Here is a 15305-nt window from a genome sequence, read left to right as displayed (position 1 = left end):
GGCCTCTACACAGGGCATATTGCTTTAGCACTTGTGCTGAATGGTCAGAGAAAGCACCTCAGAGCAGTGGATTAAAATTTTCACAGTCTGGAAATAAATCAAGCCACATGTGTGTTTGCTCAGCTCTACCAACACAGATCCAATGCGTGCTTTTTGCTTTGTTAAGGCAATGATGTCATTTTAGCTATGTGAAAAATGACTTAAAATGTGGTTTGGTTTTAGTTGAGCTGTCAATTTTTATTTTGTCTAGCTTTAAATATGTGGGTTTCACACTTTAACATGCACCAGCGGTTATTTGTTAAGTATCATTTTTAAAGACTTAGAGGAGAAAAGAAATTAAGCATTTGTTATTTAGCATTAATTTATGATCATTGTGATCTTGATAACTTGAACATGAGAGAAAAAAAATTTTTGAGAATGATAAAAGGATTTTTAATATGATTTCAATAAGATGGTTCCCCATGACTGGGATCTGTTTGAAGAGTACTTTAATGTGTCTTGTGTTTCTTTATTTTGGGTTTCAGTTCAGCAAACATTTGTTGAGTATATGCCAAGCTTTGTATTTTGTAAGGAGCAAAATTGAAAGATTTGCCCTTGCGTCAGGGGTTAGAATTTTAAAACCACCATTTTACATTCCCACCAGAAGTGCAGGAGAGTTCCAGTTGTTTCACATTTTCACCAATATTTGCAGTTCAGAAAATAGTTTGACAGTTTATTAAACATGCACCTGCTATATGACTCAGTCAATCTTGATATTTACCCAAGAGAAATAAAAGCATATATCCATGCAAAAACTTGTACACAAATGCCCCTAACAGCTTTATTTATAATAGCCAAAAACTGGAAGCAATCCAAAAACCCATCAACAGGGGAAAGGATAAACAAATTACTGTATATACACAGGATGGACTACTACTTGGTAATAAAAAAGAATGAATTCTTTCTATAGCAACAATACATGGATGAAACTCAAACTAATCATGCTGAGTGAAAGAAGTAAAAAAAAAAAGTACGTACTAAATTATTCCATTTATATAAAGTTCTAGGAAACACAAAGTAATCTATGCTTGGAGAACACATGTTGTTGGTTGTCTGGAGATGACGAGGGGGCAGACGGGAGAGGAGGAGCAAGATGGTGGGGTGACAAAGGGGAATGATGCAACATTTGGAGGTGATGCAGATGTTCTTGATCATGGAGATCGTTGCATAGGTGTATGCTTATGTCAAAACTGATCAAATTGTGCACTTTAAATACATCCAATTTCAGGGCGCCTGGGTGGCTCAGTCAGTTAAGCGTCTGCCTTCGGCTCAGGTCATGATCCCAGTGTCCTGGAATCGAGTCCCGTGTCAGGCTCAGTGGGGAGCCTGCTTCTCCCTCTCCCTCTGCCGCTGCTCCTGCTTGTGCACTCTCTCTCTCTGTTAAATAAATAAACAAATTCTTTAAATAAATACATACATACATCCAATTTATCAAATGTCAAACATATGACAATAAAGCTATTTTTAAAAATTAAAAAAAAAAAAAGAATTTTAAAACCATGCTGGGCATCCCAGTACATGCTTTTGTACATGTGCACACAGCCCAAGTCTTTGAGGGGGTGAGTTTGGGTTAGAGTCTGTTAACTTGGGCAAGAGAGACAGTTGGCTTAGGTTATTTCTAATAGCTTTTAGCTTTTTCTCACTTTTTGGAATGCTTTGCTCGCTTAAAAAAAGCCCTGCCACTATGAACTAAATTGTGTGAAGTCAAATATTCATCTTTCTGGAATTCTCCTCCCCTCCTCTTTTATTTTTATTTAGGAGCAGTGATGGAAAAGAATTCCAGAAGTAGAGTGGCATGGATGTCAAGGTGTGACTGCAATCACAAAGTAAGGTAGAGAACAGGAGCAAATAGTGAAATAGGTCTGCCTTCCCTCAAGGGAGTTAGTCCTGTTGTTTACGCACTGCTGCCCTGGCTATTGGAACCATGATAATCACCAGCCAGAAGCCACCCCTGCCCTGCTCCAGCTAAAAAGTCTTAGTACCAATGCAGATTCAGAGCCAAGTGGCTTTGGGGTTTGGTTTTGGTTTCTGAATGATCCAGATAAATTGAGGGATTTCTCCACTTTCCTTGTTTTGTAGGTAGAGAAGAAACTAAGGTTGTTTTGTTTAGCAGTTTATTCTGCAAACATTTGAGGCCTCTGTACTAGCAACAGTTGTAGAAATGGGATTCGAAATAAGACTTGGATCCTACCTTGACTTACAGTACGAAGTGCTCACTGGGAAGCGTGTACAGACAGTAAATAAGTAGAAGACATAAAAAGTAATAGATAATTAAGTGCCACATAGCACATTTGTAGTACGTTCTGTCAGCAAATAGTTATAATACCTATTATGGGTCAGATACTGCTGATATACCAGGATACTGACATTTTAAAAAAAGATTTCATATAGTTTCTGTGTTTAGAGAGAAGGAATATTCTGTAAGTTATTTAAACATTAACTGAAATTTTTCCTGTTCTCCGTGTCCTTTTTGCTAAATATTTGCCAATACCTTTTTTACTGTGACCTATTTTAGCCAGAAAAATGGAAAAATAGACAAAGGTCATTTATTATGAGAAAAACTATATGAAAAGTACTGCCAAAACTGCTGCTTCTTTACCAAATATAATGCCTAATCCAAAGCCTACTTGCTTTGGGCATTGAAACCATTGTTGCGGACTTGACTGTGCAGTGAGTAGTTTTATGACCTTTAGCAAATCACCTATTGTCCAAAACATAACTCTCCAAAGGACTCAAATCAAATGCTGACTCCTCTGTGAAACTTTTTCTCATCTCTCCTCTTCCTCCTGGCGCATCTCTCTTCTTCCCACTTCACTACCTAGTTGTCTTGAAGGACACTTTCTGACTCCTAAACTCCCTCAATATTGGAGGTTACACCTCTTTTCTGTGACCTTATATCTTTTTTATATCTAATTACACTGTTTTCAACACATCTAGATGCCAGTCAACACATGCCTGGTCAATTTAGAGGATTTTTTGTGCTTCATTTCTTGTTTTGATGACAGATGTTAAAATTGTACTGGCTAAGAGGAGTTATTTAAAATACCAGGCTTTTGAAGTGCTAGGTTACATCATAATTTCATTCAGATACTTGCACCAATGGTGACAGTCCCAGGTGAAAAGGATTAGTAACTGGTAAACAGTTTCTTATGCAGTAGTAAATATAAAACTTGTTTTACTTTACTGTTTAAAAAAATGTTAGCACAACATTTGTTGACAGTGTATATTTAGTATACGTTCCACACAAAGCTTTTATTTTATGGCTTCAGTTTACTTTTGTTTGAAATTGGAAGGTATGTTAGAATTAACATAAAAGGTTTTAAAAGGTTAATAGTGTCAACATTAGATTTCCCAACATGGGCTTGCATAAAACACTTGAGGTATATTAAGTCAGCCCTAACTCAAACAAACTGTGATATCTTTTTAATATGTTACTGTTTTTATTCTACAATAAGTGAGTTTTAGGACAGTAAAATAACCAGGTTATCTGGAAAGCTCAGTTACTTGAACTTTGGGTACTTTTATCAAAAGGAGACAAAAGAGAATTTTATTGCAAGATAACAGCAGAGATTTACTTATTTTAAAAAGCATTTCAGGGGTGCCTGGGTGGCTCAGTCAGTTAAGCATCTGACTCTTGATTTCAGCTTAGGTCATGATCTCGGGGTTATGGGATTGAGCCGCACATCAGGGTCCATGCTGGGCAGAATGCCTGCTTAAGATTCTCTCTTTCCCTCTCTCTCTCTGCCCCTCCCCCCACCATGCACCCTCTCTAAAAAATAAATAAATAAATAAAAATTAAAAAATAAAGAGCATTTCATGTTATGGCATGGGACTTATGAGATCATTTCTTTTTCTGGAATTATAATTACTCGTGTCCTTAACAATTTCTAAATTCTATTTTCAAGGATTCAGTCACCTATATGACTGAGTTTGGTAGACAGAAAGGTTATTCAGTCCTAAAGGTTGAATGAGACAGCATCCCAGGCTTTTTGTTAGTTATTCAAGTACCTTTCATGTACATAGTAGTTTTAAAACATATCCTTCTCACGTATTGCATGGTGCACTGGGTATTGTGCGCGAGTAATGAATCATGGAACTTTACATCAAAAACTAGGGATGTACTGTATGGTGACTAACATAATATAATAAAAAAAAAGTATTATTATTAAAAAAATCCTTCTCAAAAACTGAAATGTCTGTCAAAGAAAGTTCTGACATCTTTTTATAACATATTATCTAATTCTTGACTTAAACACCGATTTTATGAAAAACTGCTAGTGTTTGATAGAAGTTTCTGCCACTAAGCACAAGAAAGTATATTTTGCATTATCCGAGGAAAAGTACTTCTTAGCACTTTGAGGGAGAAATTTCTGAAACATGAAATTATGAGATAGCTTTTATGTTCTATTCAGCTTAGTTGCTTTATCTCTTATAATGAGAGAATAGTGTTGGAGCTTTGTAATAGCCCTCCCAACTAACGACCAAGGCCATTTTATTAGCACTTCCTTGGGTTTAGATACTACTTTTGTGTGTTTCCAATTTTATTTGGCATCTTTTCACCAATTTTCTTTCCAAAAGTTGAATGTGCTTTTGGACAAGTTGGAATGAGACTGCAGAATCATCAGTTCCCCAAAATTTGATGTTAATCAGATTGGAATCATTTCCTCATAAATGCCCACCAAAATTGTTCTTGACAGGGTCACTGGTGAATGCCATAATGCTGGGTCCAATGATCAAATCATCTCCCTTGACATTGGCATTGGACGCTCCAGTCTCTCCCTTCTTCCCTGGGCTTCTTGGTTCTGTTTACTGACGGCCAGTTCATTCTAGTTTGCCGGTTTCTCCTTTGCAAACTAATAAATGTTTGTGGGCCTTAGGGCTCAGTAATTGATCTGTTCTCTATATTAACTCCCTAGATGGCCTGATCTCCTTCATAGCTTTAAAATCTCCATTTTAACATCTAATAGGTATTTCAAACTTAACGTATCCAAAACCAAATTCCTTATCCCCACCCCTCCTTCAGTTGCTTACACCAGTAATCAGTCTGTCATCTAATCCCGTTAAGGTCTACCTTTGAAATACATCCAACCACTTCCACAGCTACCAACCACCATGATTTCCCTCCTAAGTTACTACTTTTCAGAAAGCCTCTAATGAGTTTTTACTTAAGGAACTTCAGCTAACTCATTACTATTATTTTCTTTTAAATTTTCTTCAAGCAAGTATTAATGCTTACAATTTTGCCTTCCTCCATTCTGTTCTCCATATACGTCCTGTCACTTCTCTGTCTAAACCATCCCCTCTTCCTGACTCAGAATGAAAGGTGGAATTCTTTCATGGCCTCTGGCTGCTTCACTAACTTTTATCCCTAGTGTCTTGAATAGTGCTTAATGCACTGTAGGCAATCATTAATATGAGACTAAGCAAATTATTTGTAAATATGGAATATGATTTGGGATTTAAAAAATAAAGGTTAAACTTCATCAAATAGCTTAATTATCTCAATGTAGAAAACAACAAATTCGACTGAAATATTCCTTTAACATTGAACTTTCTATTTAGCATCCACTAAAAAAATTATTTTCTCTTTTATTTTCCAAACTGACATAATTTGAAATGAACTTATCAAGACCAAGAAGGTGCTCAAAAATTTATTTCAAAACCTCTCGAGAGTTTTTTCTTTAAGACACTTCAACTCATTGCTGTGATTTTCTTTGAAAAAAAAAAAAAAGCTTAAAGTAAATATCTATTGTGTGGTTTTTTCTTACTCTGAAATACATTATGTAAGTATTTTGGTAAAATAGTAGTTTAAGTTTCCTATCAAAGGTAACTCTTCTCTGTTAGTTACAAATCAACTAATTGAATCAGTTCACTTATGTATCAACCTGAATATTAATATTTTGGCCTAAGTGAGCTGGAGGTGGCAGATGACTTAAGTCCCTTCCCTTAGTGTACTGCTGTGAGGACTTTCTAGTTTGCAGGTATATAATATGATATTTTTAGATTTTCTAACTAGAGGTTATTCAGCGATATTTTTTAACTTAAGCAGATCCAGAAACTGTAGTTAGAACTACCTTTAATCAGGTACGGTTCTTTTGTTCTTTTCAATGTACCGTCATTATTACCTGAACCAAACTAGTCAGAGTACTGGAGCGCCCAGCCAGCGTATTGGTGACTTGGTTCATTGTTGCGTCAGTAAACAAGCTAACGTAGAACCATATCACATTGGAATCACCGCACCCAGAAACTTCCTTGCATAGCTTAAATATGGTCAGCATTCTTACCTGGTTCAAGAAGATGACTCAAACTGATTTTAGTTGATAATTAAGATATACAGTATTTTTAGTCAACAGGCCATATAAGTGACTAAATTGGTCTAAAGTTCTCTCCAGGCTTTAGTTGGAATCTCTCTGCTCCTGCTGATTATTTCATAATCAAATAGAGTTGTTCTCAAAGAGTTGCCATTTTCACCGGAGTGTTCAGCGTTCTAAAGCTCAGGTTTTGCTGTACTTGAGCTTACATCATTGTGTATCATTTGTATGTAAACTGGTTTGTTTTGTTGTTTTTTTAAACTCTCAGAGACAATGCTCCAGTGGTCTTGTTCTCTCCTTTCTTTTTATAATGTCTTGTCAACTGCTTTGTACTAAGTGAATTCCTAATAGCTGTCGTTGGGCAAACTTCTGTGTCAGGGCTGTAAAGAAGTTCTGTAGTTTAGTCCCTTTTTTGGAAGCAATATCTCTGTGTGTATGATCATGCACTGTTAGCATAACTACTTACAGTGTCCTTCCCAGTCCTTCACTCTCTCTTTCCATATTGCTATTCTGTCTTTGCTTTGTAATGTTTATGTTTTCCTGGCTCTTTAAATATTAGCATTGTTGGCATAAGATTGTTGGTCTCATTATATCACTTATGCTGCTTGTTCCGATCAGAATTTTGATAATTTAAAATTCTCCTTTTTGTATTTCTTGCTTTTAAGGCCTTGCTTACACTGTTTATCCAACCATTTCTCTGTGAACTCTACAAACCCTTGTCCAGCTTCGTTCATGTTGATCTTGGTTATCCACATCATCACTGAGCTCTATTCTACAATACCGAGTCAGAGTTCAGACTGTGTGATATGAGCTACGGGATGCAGCTCGGGTGCGAATTTGAGGTGGGCATGAGAGCACAAATTGCATACAGCCACATCACGTTACCATCTATGTACAGTTTTCTTCAGTAATTTGAATGAAATTTTTTCTGGATGATGACTGTTGATGTGTAACAGGCTTTCCCATGTTTTATCCTGTCAATAAAACAGATAATTGCTTTAGACTAGATTTTCTGAAAATGTGCTTTTAGTGTTGACTGTTTGAGATGAATATCTAATGGACAAATTTTTATTGCTGAATAAGATAAAATTTTGATGTTGATGGGTTTTGTGGCTTCATTTCGGTAGTCATCTCCTTTCGTTCTAAATTACTTCTGGACTAATTCTCTTAAGACTCAAAGGGTTACCTTCTACATGCAATATGGAGAGATCCAACCTGGGATATCCTCAACCAGTTAGGTTAAAACAGATGTTAGAACTTGAAAGCTAAGTTAATAAGTTGGGCTGACTCTTCAGACAGTGTGCATGCCCTGATCATTGGCAATGTGCATCAGGAAGATTGATGAGATAGAAGTAAGAAGTGAGTAGTATAGATTGAAGAAGGGAGAACAAGAAGTACAGAGTCCAGTTAAGAGTTCATTACACACTATAGGAGAGGTTGTGAGTATCTAGACTCAGGAGATTTTATTTTTCATTTTATTCTAATATCCTTAGAAGATGAAATGTGGGGGTGCCTGGGTGGCTTAGTCGGTTAAGCGTCTGCCTTCAGCTCAGGTCATGATCTCAGGGTCCTGGGATCGAGTCCCACATCAAACTCCCTGCTCAGTGGGGAGCCTGCTTCTCCCTCTGTCTGACGCCCCCCCTGCTTGTGCTCCCTCTCACTCTCTCTTTAACAAATAAATAAAACCTTTAAAAAAAAAAAAGATAAAATATGATTATATGTGGAGACCAAAGAGAGAAGAGTCAAAAGTATGGGCCCTCATACATTGCTGATGGGAATGTATAATCGTATAGCCGCTGTGGAAAAGAGTTTGGCAGTTTCTCATTAACTTAAACATAGAATTACTGTATGATCCAGAAATTCCATTCCTGGGTATATACTCAAAAAAAAAAAAAACCCAAAAACAGATGTTCAAATAAACTGTGTACATGAATTTGTAAAGCAGCACCATTCACAATAGTCATAACGTGGAAAAGCCCAAATGACCATCTACTAATGAATGGATCGACAAATGTGGTCCATCCATACAATGGAATATTATTCAGCGATGAGAAGAAATGAAGTCCTGACAGATACTACAATATGGATGAACCTGGAAAACATGATGCTGGTGAAAGAACCAGACACAAAAGGCCACATATGATGGGATCTGAAATATCTGGAATAGGCAAATTCATAGAGACAGGGAGAAGTTTGTCACTGCTGGGACTGGGTAGAGTGGGGAACAGGTAGTACCTGCTTCCGAGGTCCAGGTATTCCTTTGGGGATGGTGAGCATATTGGGAAGCAGAGAGTGGTGATGGTTGCACAACACTGTGCATATACTAAATGCCACTGAATTATACATTTTAGAATGGTTCAAGTGGTAAATTTTATTTTGTGTATATTTTATCATGATTTTTTAAAAAAAAAACTAAAAATCAAGCTAGTTTAAAAGACAGTAACACTAAGGCTTGAATCACAGACTTAAATGCTTTCAGGTCCCTGGGAGGTGCAGTAAACAGAAAAGAAGTGGCAAGAGAGGGAATGTGGTGAACTGGATATTCAAAACCAAATGTTTTCGAAACCTCTGGGTGGGCCAAATAAAATATGATTGTGGGCTGTGGTTTTCAACCTCTGCTACAAATGGAACTGAGCCAAAATGATGGGTGATGTCAAGACCATAGCTGATTGTAGAGCTAGACTCAGAGTTTCGCAAGATTAGAGGATGAATCTAAGTTGCTTACCCCATTTCTTCACCGTTTAGCACGATGCCTCGCCAACACATATAAATGTTTAGCAGATATGTGTTGGATGAAAAATAAAAATAAGTAAATACAGGCTGGGCACTGAATTTATATTTTTTTTCGTAGTTCTCTCTATCTCACCCCCATAACTAAATCAGTTTGCAGATTTTCACAGTTTGTATTTTTAATATCTCTTTGATATTTTTTCCCTGTATCTTCTGTCCTTTTCTACTGCCATCTCATGAACAACAGGTTCATGACATGTCTTGCCCAAGATTATTGCAGTAAATTCCTAATGGTCTCTTTTCCTCTAAGCTTGCCCTCATCTGTTTTCTTCAACAAATTGCAAAACACCTTGTCTTGCTTAAAATCTTTCAGTGCTTTCGCATAAAGTCTAAATGTGATGGGGAAAACATCCATAACATGGTCCCTTCCTCATGTGCTGCTCCTCTCCTCAGGCCTTTGTCACCCGGGTCTTCGGAACTTCCCACAGTTGCTGCAGCACACCAGGCATGGTTGCTGTGCTCTTCATACTTGGACTGCCCTTCAGCCTTCAGTGATCAGTCCATCCTTTAAGACTTTGGTTCCTCCAAGAAACTTTTCTAACCAATCCAGTCTCAGATAGGGGTTCCTACTGTTGCCCCTCTCTGTGCCCCCCAGTCCTTTGAAGTTCTCTTACTGCACTTCCCTCACTAGTCTGCCCTTGTGTTACTTGTTTGATATACCTGTCACACTAACTCCTTGACACTAGGGACTGCGTCTGTCTCCAGCACCTGGTACAGTGCAGGCACGTACCAAAGACAACCCTTATCACTATAGCAAAGAATTAATTTTTATATGGTGATCATAGACTCAGTACATGCTGAATGAGAATATTTCAGAGGTACAAGGCAGGATCTAAGTGCTAGATATCAGATAAGAGATACCAATCAAGAGTTCAATTGAAAGAAAATTTTTATGGAAGAGATGACATTTGGAATGAGCGGTGACCATGTGCTAGGCTTTGAGATTATCAAGATCCTACCTCGTACTTGCCATCATAATTACTAATTAATTATCACTCATAAACATAGAAATTTTCAAAAAATATTCTGAATTTTAGTTTCGTTTCTTCTGTGATTTAAGATGAAGCAACACCACCTCTAAAACTGTACCTAAAAGTAAACTTGCTTTTACAATGAGACTTAGTAATAAATGTTAAGAGGTATTACTGTGGCCAAGTTTCATGAAAGCTATTATCTAATTTTAGTAAAAAATTACTAAGGTTCTAAAATTCCTTTTTGCCTTTTAGAAATGGCTTCACAAACTTTTTTGAAATGGAATGTTAATATATAAGAAACCAGCAGCATGTTAATTCTTAGACTCAGCTTGTATTTGGTAGATCATTTTAGAGCTCTGTTAATTATAACTTATAAATCCTAATCAGGCTATATTAAAAGGCTAAATAGAAGGTTACAATCTTGCCCTCCTCCCCATTTCCATACTCTAAAAGACTAAAATAAACACATCTACATTGCACTCAGAATAAAAATAAACACTTCAGAGTCACATAATTGAGAAATACATTTTTAAGTAGGAAACACTGATTAAGATTGTAGTTTTAAAAACACAAAGGTTATTTGTGCTTTTGTTTCCTTCTAGGAGAGATTTTTTTTTCATTTTAAATTATGTGAGTACTGAGATGTTTATCTTTACTCCAGACTACTGCATGAATGTTGGTTGTATTTTTTTTTTAACCAATGCTTAGCTTGCTAAAGTTGTGAGGTATCTCTTGCCATACTTATATGTGAATCCTCAAAATAACAGACTGCAGACATGTACATTGATAAATCCACACTGAAAAAGAAAAATATTTTAACTTCATTGTGGATTCTTCCCCACACTACCATCAAATCTAGTTATTTGGAAGTATTATTGTGAGGTGGAAAATTAGTTATTATGTATGAAAATCCTTTGGAATTGCTTTAAAATGCAAAACATTTTTTAAAAAAATAACCTAATTAAATTTTGGCCTACACTAACCCCAAACAAAAAAGTCTAATTCCCTAATTATTTCAGATTAGCCTTTATTTCTGAGCATTTAAATGATTTAGAACTATTGTTTAAACCAGGGGCCATCAAACTATGGCCCAGACAAGCAGCCTGTTTTTGCAAATAAAGTTGGATTGGCTCACAGCCACACTTGTTCATTTAAGTATTATCTGTGGCTGATTTTTGAGATACAGCGGCAGAGCTGAGTAGTTGACAGCAGAGACCATATGGCCCTCAAAGCCTAACCTATTTACCGTTGGAACCTGTGAGTAATAGTTTGAAGATCCCTAGTTTAAGCCATACTGCTATCGGATGGTTTATTTAAAAAAAAAAAAAAAAGATTTTATTTATTTATTAGAGAGAGCACAAGCTTGTGGGGGGGAGGCAGAGGGAGAGGGAGAAGCAGACTCCTTGCTGAGTAGGGAGCCTGATATGGGGTTCAGTCCCAGGACTCTGAGATCATGACCCCAGCCAAAGGCAGATGCTTAAATGACTGAGCCCTACCCAGGTGCCCCGATCTGATGGTTTATAATTATAATTAAAAAGCAGTTACTTATTGAACCTAAAACCTAAATGCAAAAGATGACTTTTCTCCTTGCAAAGTTTTTCTGTCTGGAGATGGAGAAACTAATGCTGTGTAGGATGCTGCCTGTGTTAATCATTCCTTCATCTATTCATTACTTGCTAGCCTATCCTTGCCCAATTTTCATAACAGCAAGTGAAATTTCACTCTTTTTCTATAAATTTGAAAATCACTACATAATAAAAGATGCCATTATGCCTCCTTCCACTCCCCATCCCAAAAGAATTTGAAAAAGAAATGAGTTTTCTCTATGATGGGCCTTTTCTCACTGCTTAATTTCAATCTGCAGTATTAAGTAGAGAAACTCCCTTTCCCTTTTCTTTCAAAGGACTCTGATTGGCTTACTGTCTTTGTTCCTCACTTATACATCTCTTTAAATTACACATAGTATGTGCTTAATTAGTAATTAGTGAGCATAATGGAATTCACTTCCTTGGAGAGGTTAACTATAGCCCCAAAACTACAGGAAATGATGGAACACCTCTCAGAGGTTCACCTTACCTGAAGTAGAAATACAGACTTCTAACACTTACTTGGAATACGGAGTTGTAGACTTTTAGAACGTTAGAGCCAGAAGGTGTTATAGAGTCTTGGACAGCAGTGCTTCAGCATGCATTAGAATTATCTGAAGAGCTTGTTAAAATACAGAATGCTGAGCCAGCCCTTCTGAGTTTCTGATTCAGTAAGTCTGTGGTGGTCCTGAGAATTTGCATTTTTAAGAAGTTACCAGTTGATGCTGATGCTGCTTGTTGGGGACCACACTGTAAAGACAACTATAACAGAGGAACGGATGGCTGACCACTCAGACATTATCTCAGAGAGCCCTCAGTTGTGTAGTATACCCAGGGGAGATCAGCCCCTGTGACCCATACTATTCCAACCCAAGAAACATAGATGACCGAGAAGCTCAGCTTACTGTGGCTATCCCCTGAACCAGATACTTGGGATGACAGGCCATGGCCTTTTAGACCCTATACTTTGATGGAGACACTGACAAATTCTTATTCTTTGAGCTCCTTTATAAAAATTAGACTAATAAACATTTTTCAGTTCTGATTGCTATTTTTGTTATTACTGTCTCTTGGTTTTTATTTTATTTCAACTCTGACTTATTTCCCTGAGGTGACTCTCAAGTATGCTTATCTCTGTATTTATAAACTGTAGGTTAGGGTTCCTTGCTAACCATATCTATTATCTATTTCCCTCTCATTAGTAATGTTAATTCTACTTTTTGAGTACGTGTTTTTATACTTAATCCCGTATACAAATTATAAAAACAGTTTCAAGATCTCCCAGTCCAGCTGCCTTTACAGATGCAGAAACTGAGGCAGCCAAATAAGTCACCATCTCACACTGCTTAGCAAAAAAAGCTTGGATGAGCCCACTTCTCCCACCCCCATTAAGTCCTAAACTACTAAGCTCAGTTAGCCTGGGAGGATGAGGGATGAATCAATATGAATGAAATGCTTGTCCTTTTGAAATGCTACATGGAATTTTTTTAAGTACTGTTTTGAAACCATACTTACTTGTAAATCCCTTTCACTTAGTAGCTGTGTATTTTAACTGCTCTGAACACCAGCTTCCAAATCTGCAAAATGAGGGGTAATAACACCTACCTTCAGGGCTGATTGTTTCTTTCCTCTTCCTGCCTTTCCTCTTAAAGTCACCTTGTAGTATTAAGCTGCTAAAAAATAACCAGTACCAGACTTCAATTCTTCCTTTCTCATTCCTTAACTCCTCAAGCCCCAGGCTATTCACGTTCTGCAGAACCTCACTGATCTCCCGGAACTATTTTCTTGAAGGTCTTAATGACCAACTGATTTTTTTCCCAGACATCTTTTCAGGCTTCAACTTGTTACCCCTCTACCAGTTTCAGCACCCCAGATCACCACTGCTTTTCATTCTTTTTTTGCTACTTTTTCACCAGCCTCCACCTTGTTCACAGATTCTCCTTTCCCCGCCACTTCAAATCACATCTTTTCTCAGGGAGGTGTTTTCTTCATATTCTGCGCTCCGTCCCTGTGCAGTTCTAGCCATTCCCATAGTATTTATGCACCTATCTTTCTATGATCACCAAATCTACATCTCATTCTGACATCTCTTCTAAGTGCTAGCTGCCTGCCTGATTTCTCCATACCACCTAGTCCACTGATAATTTCAAACAAAGTATATTTGAAACTGAGCTCATCTCTTCTTCCCCTTCCACAATAGCCTTTCTCTCTTGTATTCTTCATCTTTATTAATTGCTAAAATGTATATGGAAATACAGAGGACTTAGATTATCCAAAGCAGCCTCAGAAAAGAAAAAGTTGGTAGATATATACTACCTGATTTCATGATTTACTGTGAAGATAAGATTATAAGACAATGTGTATCTGGCATAAGAATTAACAAATAGATCAGTGGAACAAAAGAGAAAGCCCAGAAATAGACCCATGCTTTATGCTCCTGTAATTTTAACAATGGTGCCAAAGCAATCCATTGAGGAAGGGAAAGTCTTCCATGCACATGGTGCTGAGTAATATGGTATCCATATAGAAAAGCAAAATGAACCCTAGCCCCTGCCTTACACCATAAGCTGCAGTTAATTTTGGAGAGATCATATACCTAGATGTAAAAACTGAAATTATACAGATTTTAGTGGGAAACATTAGAAAATATCTTCTTTAACTTGGGGATGGGTGAAGATTTCTCTGGTTACCTGAAATGATAAATTATGATAAATCAGACTCCATCAAAATTTTAAAACTTCATCAAAAACACAAGAAAATATATAGGCAGCAGACAAAGAAAAACTACTTATAAAACATACCTGACAAAGGATGAGTATCCAAGATATATAAAAAATTCCTATAACTCAGTAATAAAAAGAGAGATAATCTAATTTTTCTACATAGGCAAAAGATTTTAAGATGATTCACAAATGAAGATATACAGACTACCAAAAAGAACATGAGTGTTCAACATCATTAGTCATCAGAGAAGTGCAAATTAAAGTTGTAATGAGATGTTACCATATACCCGCTGGAATGGTCAAAATCTAAAAGACTGACAACGCCCAGTGTTGGCAAGGTTGTGGAGCAACTGGCACTGTCTGGCAATGTTGCTGGGAATAAAAATTGGTACAACCACTTTGGAAAACTAACTGGCAGTTTTTCCTAAAATTAAACATCTACCTACTCTGTGGCCCAACAGTTCCATTCTTAGATATTTATTCAAGAGAAATTAAAACATAGGTCACAAAAAGACCAGTACAGTGTTTAATAGCAGTTTTATTCATAATAGCTAAAAACTAGAAAAAGCCCAGGCCCATCAATAGGAGAATTAATAAGCAAACTTTGATATATTTATGTAGTGGGATACTATTCAGCAGCATAAAGGAATGGATTACTGGTAAATGCTGGCTTAAAAATAGCTTACACAAAGAAGTATATATGGCAGCTACATTTATGTGAAATTGTAGAACAGGTGAAACTAGTCTTCAGTGGAAAAAAAGCCAGAAGAGTGGTCGCCTTGAGGGTGATGGGGTGGGGATTGACGACTATTGTAAGGAATTTGAGGGATTTAGGAACTGAACAAGGAAAAAGATACCATTGGGCAAGGTTGCAGGAGAAAG

At 37.0% G+C, this 15305-nt stretch overlaps 1 protein-coding gene across 3 annotated transcripts in view; it reads left to right on the top strand.

Moving 5' to 3' along the window:
• The window catches only part of ARHGAP20 (Rho GTPase activating protein 20), a 133311-nt gene that overhangs the window by 58802 nt on the left and 59204 nt on the right, over positions 1-15305 (top strand). The window contains exon 1 of one of the 3 annotated variants that reach the window (XM_057316698.1): positions 7044-7192. The exons of the other annotated variants lie outside the window; for them this stretch is intronic. The gene's annotated coding sequence lies outside the window, so the exon portion shown is untranslated. Of the gene's footprint in view, positions 1-7043; positions 7193-15305 lie in introns of those variants that run through there. 3 annotated transcript variants of the gene reach the window in all.

This window comes from Ursus arctos, unplaced genomic scaffold (assembly GCF_023065955.2).
Source record: "Ursus arctos isolate Adak ecotype North America unplaced genomic scaffold, UrsArc2.0 scaffold_22, whole genome shotgun sequence".
Taxonomy (NCBI): Eukaryota; Metazoa; Chordata; class Mammalia; order Carnivora; family Ursidae; genus Ursus; species Ursus arctos.
Note: the sequence above shows the minus strand (reverse complement) of the source record. Positions and strands in the feature narration are given on the sequence as shown.